The sequence below is a fragment of the Humulus lupulus genome, chromosome 5, assembly GCF_963169125.1.
Source record: "Humulus lupulus chromosome 5, drHumLupu1.1, whole genome shotgun sequence".
Lineage (NCBI taxonomy): Eukaryota > Viridiplantae > Streptophyta > Magnoliopsida > Rosales > Cannabaceae > Humulus > Humulus lupulus.
This window is the reverse complement of record NC_084797.1, coordinates 161,127,475-161,138,490: the sequence shown is the minus strand read 5'-3', so window position 1 is coordinate 161,138,490 and position 11,016 is coordinate 161,127,475.

Below are 11,016 nucleotides of genomic sequence, written 5' to 3'. Positions count from 1 at the left end.
GCTTCAAAATAGGCTGAAGGAGTTGATATATCGCCCCTATAGGGGATATATCGCCTACCCCATTTTCCCAAGGCTCCATGGTTTCATTTGTGCGAAGTCGACATGTTTTCCGTATCAACATAGGCGATATATCGGCTTACGCTGATAAATTAAACCACGATTTTGCACATTTTAAGCACACTTGAAGTTGTTTAAACTACTTTGACTAAGTAATACGAGATCCTAACAACTGAGGGAAGGTTCTAGACTTCCTAGGTTTATCCTTGATTATTTTATTCATCTAAAATCCTTAAATCCTTCATAAACATACATGTGACAAATGTCACATTCTTAATTATTCTATCTAAACCTTAAGTTATAATAAATAATATTTATAGGTCCATCTTAAATGATTAAACCTTATGATCAAATTAATATTTCTAAACTATTGGCTAAACTTATGAAATCCATAACTATCTCTATGAGTTTCCAAATAATTCCCGGCTTGAACCAATAACCACGAAAACTAAAATTCTACAACATAAGCTACTACTATCTAACTAAGTAAAATTTCAAGGCATTACACGTAAGTGTTAAAATTAGTTTATGAACTAATTCCCAACCTCAACCCAAGCTCTATACTCTACCACAAGCATAAAATACGAAAATTTGAATTCAAAACCCACCACATACAAGAACACTCAAGAACACCAAGCTATGAAATAGAAAACTTAAAAACAGAGCATCTTACCTTTCTAAAACGAATTCTAAAGTCTGCTTGAGAATGATTGTAGCTACTAGCTCCCTTTAATGCCCTCTACTTCTTCAATATCTTCCAACCTCACTAAAAAATCATTAAGCCCAATTGGTTTCTTCTAAAACCACACAAAGAAGGTAACCTCTAGAGGAAATAGAGGGAAAGAAACGTGTAAGTCCTAGCCTAGTCCCGTGCATCAACTCTTGGTCTAATCTCAAGGTTAAAAGACCATCATTCCCCTCCCTTTAAACCCTTTCCTCAATGTCTCACAAGGGTAGTCTAGTCATTTGGCCCAAAAATCCCACTAAACCTCAAATTATACCACTAATCTCCAAATTTACCAACTAATTCATCCAATATAATTATTACTCCCAATTAATTCCATGTACCAGTAAATCCAGGTAATTCACCAAATTACTAAAATACCCCTAAATTCACCCTAAACCGGATATTTAACCCCATTGGGACTCTTTTGCAAAATTTCTCAAAAGGATCGACTCCTGCCGAATGGCTCAAATATATCCACTTACCATGTGGACTCAAGCACATAACACATATAACTACAAATATACCCTTAGTGGGTTAAAATTACAAAAATGCCCCTGTTAACGGAAACGGGCCTACAAGCACATTCAATACACTTAAACAAACATACACAGTCATATGATAATATAATTCACATAATCATTTATGTGTAATAAAAGAAATACACATAATATCCATGTATGCCCTCATGACATACTAATCGAGGCACTAAGCTTAACTAGCAAACTTGGGACATTACATGCAACCTATTGGATTTAATCATTGTGGTAGATCAACAATCTTCTAGGTGTGGTTAGACATAATTGAATCCATCTAATCATTTATTGACTCTTTCCAAAAGTTAGAGTCCTAAGAACATAGCTTCTTGGAAAGTATTAGGATCATCCTCCACATGAAGTACCATAGGATACTTCCAATTGTCTCCCTTATGATTTCCCTCTACTAGGTAAAGAGTCTCCACTTGAGAGGTTTCATTTTGTGAACCAATCTCTTTAAGTCTTTGGCTTCTTCTAGGCAATGTTGATTGCTCTACAACCCTTGAAGGTAACTCCTCTTGAGTTCCTTCTAATGAGATTGGTTCTCGAGGCTTATTGTCACTATACAATAAACTCTTAAAGAGCTCCAGTTCTCTTGATTCAATTATCACATTAGACTCCAAGTATAATAGCCTATAGGCCTTGATATTTGAGGCATAGCCTACAAATACGCATTTGATGGCCCTTGGACCCAACTTCTTCCTTTTAGGCTCAATGCTCATGCAATAAGCAAGGCACCCCCACACTTTGAGATACCCTAGGCTGGGTGTAATGACCTAACTACTCTAGACTTTGGACCATTACTAATTTCTATACTAATCTTACGAAAACATACATTTGAAATAACATATCTCTATTTCAAAACTATAAGGTAAAGGTTTAAAACTATATAAAATTCATAAGTAGGACATTGGGATCCCATTGTTTGAAACAAAACATAACTTTGACATAATGAAAACTTAATTAAAATTTATTACAACCAATTGCAGAAAAATACATAGAAGACCATAATTAAAGAGACTTTATCCTTGAATCGAAACTCTCGGTCCATCGATTCCATCTCGCCTCAAAACACATCCCCAAGCTTCCAAGAACCTTTCCCGCCACCAAAGCTATTTTCCTACACGTATACACATAACGGAATGAGCCTAGTGCCTAGCAAGGAAAATCTAACACATAAATCATATACATAAAATTCATATCAACATATACTAAAACATATCATAACATATGTCACATATACTATAATGGCCATTATTACTTGGGGTCCCGTAAACTAAACAAGTCATATGCCCATTAGATTTTTGGGGCTTGCTAGCTAAGCAAGTCATATGCCCATAAATTTATTGGGGCTTGTTAGTTATACAGGTCATATGCCCAAGCCTACAAACATACATAATATAACATATAACATATACATAACACTTAAATCATAAGATAACACATAACATAACATATAAAATCCTATCCTATTTTCCTTACCAAAACTACCGGGATATGAGAATAGGTTTGGGACTTTGGAACACTCCTAAAAACCATCAATGAAAGGGTGAGTATACTGAAGAAAAAGGAATGTAAAGAATGGACGAACTATACCATCAAGAATATACTTACCAAAAACCTTATGTTCAAGATCTTAGATTTCCTATTTAAAAATAAAGAATAAAGTTAGGGAGTTGAGTAGAAAACTATAAGAACTTTAAGGAAAACAATACCAAAATGAACTAGAGTTTGGAATACCTTGAATGCTTCTATGACCGATCTAAAACTTAAACTAAAATGTGCTATAAACCTTACTTCCCAAGTGTTTGGTAAGCTTATAATCCCCAACCCAAGTGTTTACACTCTCAAAAATAACCTAGCAGCTTGCAGCCTCTGAACTTAGCTTGATGAATGAATAAATGGCTGGGTACTAGGTCCTATTTATAGAGTTCAAGAATGAAAAGATCTTCATTTAACTTGAATAAAATAATGGCTTTTTAAGAGAAAAATATTTGAATTATCGTTCAGCAGAGGCTGAAGACTCGGTCAAAAAGATGCTGGACTTATCAAGAGGTTAAAGATTAAAAAGAGAACGTTTTCAAAAACATTAAAAAATATACCAAAGGAGGTGATATATCGCCTAGGCCAATATGCTCGAGGTGATCGTGTGAAGTTACATGTTTTTCGTATCCCCGTACTGCGATATATCGCCCCTTATAGCTGCGATATATCGACATACGCTGAATATTTAAACACAAAATTACACATTTTCAGCTTAATTTGAATTGAGTAAACAGCCTTGACTAAGTCCTCTAACAATTTCAAAGCTGCTGACAGACCCTAGGATATTCAAATATTACTCTTAATAAACTTATTCCTCAAAAATACTTAATTATCATTAAACATACACAAGACAAGTGTTACTATCTTATTGGGTCTATCTAAACCTTATAATATAATAAATATCACCATTAATATCAGTCATATTAATCAAACCTTAGGTTAAAATTAATATTCTTAAACTATAGGTTAAACTTAGAAAATCTACAAGTGTTACTACGAGTGTCCAATTAAATCCCGGTCTGAACCAAAATCCACAGTCATAAAAATACTATAATTATTACTATTGCTACTACTATCTAATTAGTTAAGTAAAGTTCTTGGACTCTACATTGGGCCTCTTTCCTCTCCATATATCATATGGTGAGATTTGATTCTTCTTTAGAGGAATTCGATTTAGAATATTACAAGCGTTAAGCAAGGCTTCTCCCCATAAAAAAACTCAAATTTGCATGTAATTGCATACAATTAATCATTTTCAACATATGTTCTTTTTTTTCATTCTTCTATACCATTTTGCTGGGGTGTTTAAGGGGTTGTATATTCATTTATTATACCATGCATCTCATAAAGCACATTGAATTCATTGGAAAAGTATTCACCGCCCCTATCACTTCTAATCACTTTTATTTTCTTTTCCAATTAATTTTCAACTTCGACTTTATAGATTTTGAACATTCTAAAGGCCTCATCCTTATTCTTAAGAAAGTACACATATGTGAATCTAAAACAATCATCATTAAATATAATAAAATACCTATGTCCACTTCTAGTAATTATTCCATTCAATTCACATAAATCAGTATGTACCAAATCCAACGAATTAGTTTTCCTTTCAACTCTTGGAAAAAGTTTCTTTACCATCTTAGAATTAACACATAATTCACACTTATCATGATCAACATCATTGAATACAATTAAACCACATTTTATAACTCTTTTAACTGTACTATATCCTATATGAGCAAGTTTATTATGCCACAAAATAATAGAATCAAAACCAAGCACATAAGAGGAAGATGAGCATGCATTATTACTAAAAACATTGTCTTTGGTACACAGTTTAATCATCCCATCACACAAAAACCCTTTCCACACAAAGTAATTACCCTTTGATAGAATTAGCTTATCGGACTCAAACATCGCTTTGATGCCTGGTTTGCTCGACAAATGTTCACTCACAAGAATCCTACTCATATCGAGAACATACAACATATTGGTCAATAGAACCTTGTTTTTGGATGTGAAGCAAATATTAACATTCCCCTTGCCCAAAACCTTGGACCTTTGCTCATTTTCCATTTGGATCTCATGCCCATCCTTTGATTCTTCAAAGCTCTTGAAGACCTCTCTATCATAAGTAACATGAATGGTGACACAAGTGTCATACTACCACCCTTGTACTTTCACTTGGATGGCATTCACCTCATTCAAGGTTGCAAACAACTCTTCTTCAGTTGAGTTGACCTTGGATCCATGGCTATGGGGTTTCAATACTTGCATTCTTTATCCATGTGACCACTCTTGCCAAAAACAAAACAAGGGCCTCTCACACCCTTGAATTTCCCTTCATTCTTCCTTGGATCTAGATGAGTATATTTCTTTGATTGGGGCTTCTAGTGAGTCTTTCCTTTTGATTGAGAGAGTTTCTCTATGGCATTAGCCTTGGATGTCCCAAAATTGGACTCTTCCATGCACTTGTCTCTAGAACGAGACTCCTCTTTAATCCTTAGGTGTTTCAAGATTTCTTCCAAAGATATCTCTTCATTCTTATGGAGAATCTTCTTTCTATAGCCTCTCCAAGATGGAGGTAATTTAGCTATAATCCTTCCACAATGAAGGGTTCCAATAATTTTATCTTAATAGTAGAAAACTTATTCACAATAACTTGAAGTTCAAGTACTTGGGGGAGTAAGGATTTAGCATCAAAGAATTTAAATTCCATGTATTGAGTGATAAGAAATTTCTTGGTACCTTCTTCTTTATTTTTGTACTTCTTCTCAAGAGCTTCCCATATCTCATTCGCCGATGTAGTGTTTGTGTATAGATCATAGAGACGATCTGACAAAGCATTGAGTATGTGACCTCTACAAATGAGTTCATCCTCTTCCATTTTCTTCCTTTCTTTCATCACATCTTGAGAATCATCATCCTTTGGGGGCTCCAAAGTCTTTAAATCTTTGTCAAGAATGTTTTGCACCTTCAAAGTTGTGAGGATAAACTTGATCTTGTCTTGCCACCTTACAAAGTTTGAGCCATCAAACCTATCTAGTGTAACTAGATCTTAAGACATGAACTTGAGGGCTGAGAATGATGATCTTTCTTTCATGATTTTCACAAGCACAAAAACCTTTAGATATATACAAACTTTGACACAAAATAAAGGTTTTGAGTTAGATATTTTTTATTGTTGGGGTTAGGCTATAAGAAACCTTAGTTTTGTGTTACAACTCAAAACAAAAGATACAAGTAATCTCACTTTAATGATAGTAAACACAAAGAGATCAAAGTGTAGAATAGGCCTTTCTTAAAAAACAACCCTTAGGACAAAAAATAAAAAATCTATGATTTTATGTGAAACACAAAAGTTGAAAGGCTTGACACAAATGTAGATTTGTTGTCCAAATACCTCTATTCCTAGCATTCTCTATGGAAATACTTGAAGCTACTACAATGGAATGAGATTGGGATACACAAGCCTTGGGTCTTCATACAAGCCAAGCTTTCTTGATGAAGATCTTGGAGAAAACTACTAATCTTGAAAGCTAGAGAGATATTTATTCTTTTAGAGGGAGAGAGAGAGGTGAAAAATCAATTCACCAATTAACTCATATCAACCCTTTTAATAGTGTAGGATCCTCATTAGACTAAACAAATGAGATTAGAGCATTTAAATTTAAGTTTTGGAGCTAAAACACATAACTGTAATGACACGTATGGATAGCCCAGGCGATATGTCACTTGGCACTAAGCGATGTATTGCCTACTAGGATATGCATCACCTAGCATCAGGTGATGCATCACCTGGTCCGTTTTAGCCTATTTTTCAAGGGACAGGCAACGCATCGCCTCCCAGAGGTGATGCATTGTAGATGCTTCTGTAATAACACTCCAAACATTGTCTCAAAACATCTGCAAATGCTCCCAAACATCTTGGGTACTCTTATATACTCCAAATAAAAATTTTTGACCCAAAAAGATGATTTATAAATGCCTATACAGAAAGTAAACTTTCACATGTTGGATTTTGTGAAATCGTTATTGTTTTTACACCTCTTCATGCTTAAAAAATTGCACCATGTATTTAAACAATCACAACATTGAATTTGGATAGGAATATACTAGCCAAGCAATAAAAAAAAGGCTAATGGGAAAAGAAAGAGGAAAATCTCTACAGGAAGAAGTAGCCCGCCTCTTGAAATGTTGGTTCATCAAGGAGGCGAAATATCCGACCTGGATATCCAACCTCATGCTGGTTCCAAAACCTAACAGAAAATGGAGAAATTTCATTGACTTATCCGATCTCAACAAGGCATGCCCAAATGATTATTTTCCTTTGCCTAGAGTCAATCAACTCGTAGATTCCACGACTGATCAAGAGCTCATGTACTTCATGGATGTGTATTCTGGATATAACCAGATCACGATGAACCCTGTAGACCGGGAGCATACCAGTTTCATGATCGATCACAATGTATACTGGCACAATGACATGACGTTCGAGCTGAAGAATGTCAGGGCTACATATCGAAGACTGGTGAACAAAATGTTTGTTAACCAGATCGGGAGAAACATGGAAGTGTATGTTGATGACATGCTAGTCAAGTCCAAAACTGCCAATAACCATGTATCCGATCTAGAAGAATGTTTTTCTGTGTTGAGGAAGTACAACATGAAGCTCAATCAAAAAAAAAATGTACCTTTGGGGTTTCGTCAGGGAAATTCCTATGCTTCATTGTTAATTAAAGTGGGATTGAAGCCAGTCCAGAGAGAATTAGATCCCTGCTGACCATGCTATCTTTTAGGTTGCAGAAAGAATTCCAAAGTCTAACTGGAAGGATCGCAGCCTTAAACCATTTTGTCTCGAAGTCCACTGACAAATGTCTTCCTTTCTACAACATATTAAGAGGGAGTAAAAGATTTGAGTAGACTGATGAATGCGAACAAGTATTTTAGGATCTGAAAAAACATTTAGCTGAACCCCATGTACTATCAAAGCCTATTAATAGAGAGGCTTTATACATTTATCTGGCTATGACAGAAAATGCAGTCAGTGCAATTTTAGTTCATGAGGAAGATCGAAATTAGAAGCCAGTTTATTATATCAGTAAGAAACTCACGTTCTGCTTGGTCCTATCTTCGAGGAAGCTAAGACCTTATCTTCAGTCCCACACAATACAAGTCCTAACCGATCAGCCTTTAATGTAGGTTTTGCAAAAGCCTGAAACATCGGGACATATGCTAAAGTGTTCCATCAAACTTTGTTAGTTCGAAATTTTATATAAACCACATACAACTATTAAGGGACAAGCCCTAGTTGATTTTGTGGCTGAATGCACTGGCTTTCATAATGAACCTATAAGGGAGCCTGTGTAGGAGTTATGGAAACTGTTCATGGATGGGTCATCTAACAAGAATAGATCTAAAGCTAGAATCATTATCATCACTCCTGAAGGACACAGCTTCCACATTGCTCTTTGATTCAGATTAAGCGCCTTGGATAACAAAGTTGAGTACAAGGCTTTGTCGGTAGGGATTCGAATTGCCAAAGAATTGAAAGCAAACACCATCCAGTGCTTCAGCGATTCACAACTCGTAGTAAACCAACTTCTGAGAGAATACCAAGCTCACATAATCAAAATGGCTGCATGTCTGGCTAGAGTAAAAAGTGAATTCTTAGAGTTTGAATTTTATCTATAGAGCAAGTCCCACATGAACATAATACAAATATAGATGCCTTCGCTCGGCTTGCCACAACCAAGGAAGCAAACACGTTGAATGTAGTTCTAGTTGAGTTTCTTGGAAAGCCAAGGTTAGAAGAAGAATCATAAAAGGTCGAGCTGATCCATGCAGGTACACCTTGGGTGACACCAATTGTAGAATACCTCGCCTCTAGAAGGCTACCTGAGGATTGTAAGAATGCATGAAGATTGTTGTACTTGATCCCAAAGTATGTCCTGGTCAAAAGAACTCTCTATAGGCGTGGTCATTCTATGCCTTTGCTCATATGTGTTATATGAGAAGAGGCCTATACTATCTTAAATGAGATTTATGAAGGATTTTGTGGAGCCACGCTGGGGGGCAAAGCTTAGCTATGAAGATATTGAGGTAAGGGTATTTCTGGCTGTAGTGTCACATAATATTTACTTAGCTAGGTAGTTAGTAGTAGTTTGTAGTATGTTAGATTCCGTGGATTTTGGTTCAAGCATGGAATTAGTTGGACACTCATAGCCATAGTTATGGATTTTATAAGTTTAACCTATAGTTTAAGAATATTAATTATAACATAAGGTTTGATTAATATTGCTGGTCTTAGATATAATATTATTATAACCTAAGGTTTAGATTGAACCATTAAGAGCATGACACTTGTCATAATCATGATTATTAAGGCATTAAGTATTTTTTATGGATAGTTTTAATAAAAGAAAGATCTAGAAGCTATAGAACCTTCCAGAAACTATTAGGATTGTATTATGACTCAGTCAAAGCTGTTTACTCAATTCAAATATGCTAAAAAAGTGTAATTACGAGTTTAATATATCAACGTATGCCAATATATCGCAGCTATAGGGGTCGGTATATCACCTACGGAAGATACGGAAAACACATCGACTTTGCACGAACAATCGATCGAGGCTCGAGAATACAGGGGTAGGCGATATATCGCCTTTGGGGGGAGATATATCAGCTACATGTGAGTATTTTGAAAAGTTTGGTTTTTCAATTTAAAAACAACCTTAACCACTTAGACCTGCCTTTGAACGATTTTGACCGAGTTCTGGGCATCAGTTGAACGAAAATTCAAATCTTTTTCATTTTATAATCTTTATTTATTCAAATTAAAAGGGGTTAGTTTCACTCCTTGAACTCTATAAATAAGACTTATTGCTCAACCATTTTCTTCATTCTTCAAGCATTTGATCAGAGCCTCCAAGGTGCTAGTGTTACTATAGAGAGATACACTTGCATTTTGGGTTAGAGCTTTATCATTCTAAGCTTTTATAAACACTTGGGAAGTGAGATTTACTGTGATTTCGGTATTGAGGTTTAGACCAATCCATAAGATCATTCAAGGTGTTCCTATTCCTAAGTTCAGTTCTATATGGTTCCTTAGTTTTCTTTTATTCAAAATCTAACTCTTGTTTATGATTCTTGATTAGGTATTTAAGTTCTTGAAACTTAAGGTTCTTCTTGGTAAGTTTCTTCTTGGATGGATTAGTGTTCTTTTCATCTCTTTTTCTTTAGATTCTCACAATTCTTACTGTTGGTTTTAGGAGTGTTCCAATCCCGTTCTTGTTCCTAAATATCCCGGCTTTTGGTAAGGAAAATAGGGTAGATATATGTATTTAAATATATGTTTTATGCTATGACATGATATATGTTATGTTATATGTTTTAGAGTCCTTGGGCATATGGCTTGTTTAGCTAGCAAACCTCAAGAATTTATGGGCATATGACTTGCTTAGCTAGCAAGCCCCACAAATTTATGGGCATATGACTTGCTTAGCTAACAAGCCCCAAGAAGTTATGATGGCCATTGTAGTCCTATATGATATATGTTTTTATAGTCATATGTTTTATAGTATATGTTTATGATATAGTCTTATGCTTATGATTTATGTTATAATGGATTTTCCTTGCTGGGCATTATGCCCACTCCTTTATTTTAGTGTGATGCAGGAAAATGAATTATGGAAGGCGGAAGGATTCTTGGCAGCTTGGCTTGTGTGTTAAGGATGAATGGATTCAATGGACTGCGTGTTGATCGAGGATGGCGTTATTTAATTTATGTCTTTTAAATTATGTTTTGATGTAATTCTGCAATTAGTATTTAAAGTTATGTTTTATGATTTATAAACAATGGGTACCCATACCATATCACATTTTATTTTACACTTTTATGTTATTGATACAATATTTATTTTTGGGTTTCAATAAAGTTATGATTATTTCTTATGTATGTTTTCTCAAAAATAGTAGTTATGTCTAGTAGTTTTAATGGTCCATGGTCTTAGAAATAGTTGGGTCATATCAGTTGGTATTAGAGAAACAGTTCAAATGAGTGAAATTCTCATTGATACACATTCTCAATCTCTGAATCTATCCGCCAATGTAAGTGTTTATGTTATAGTTATTATATTTATGTTATTAGCT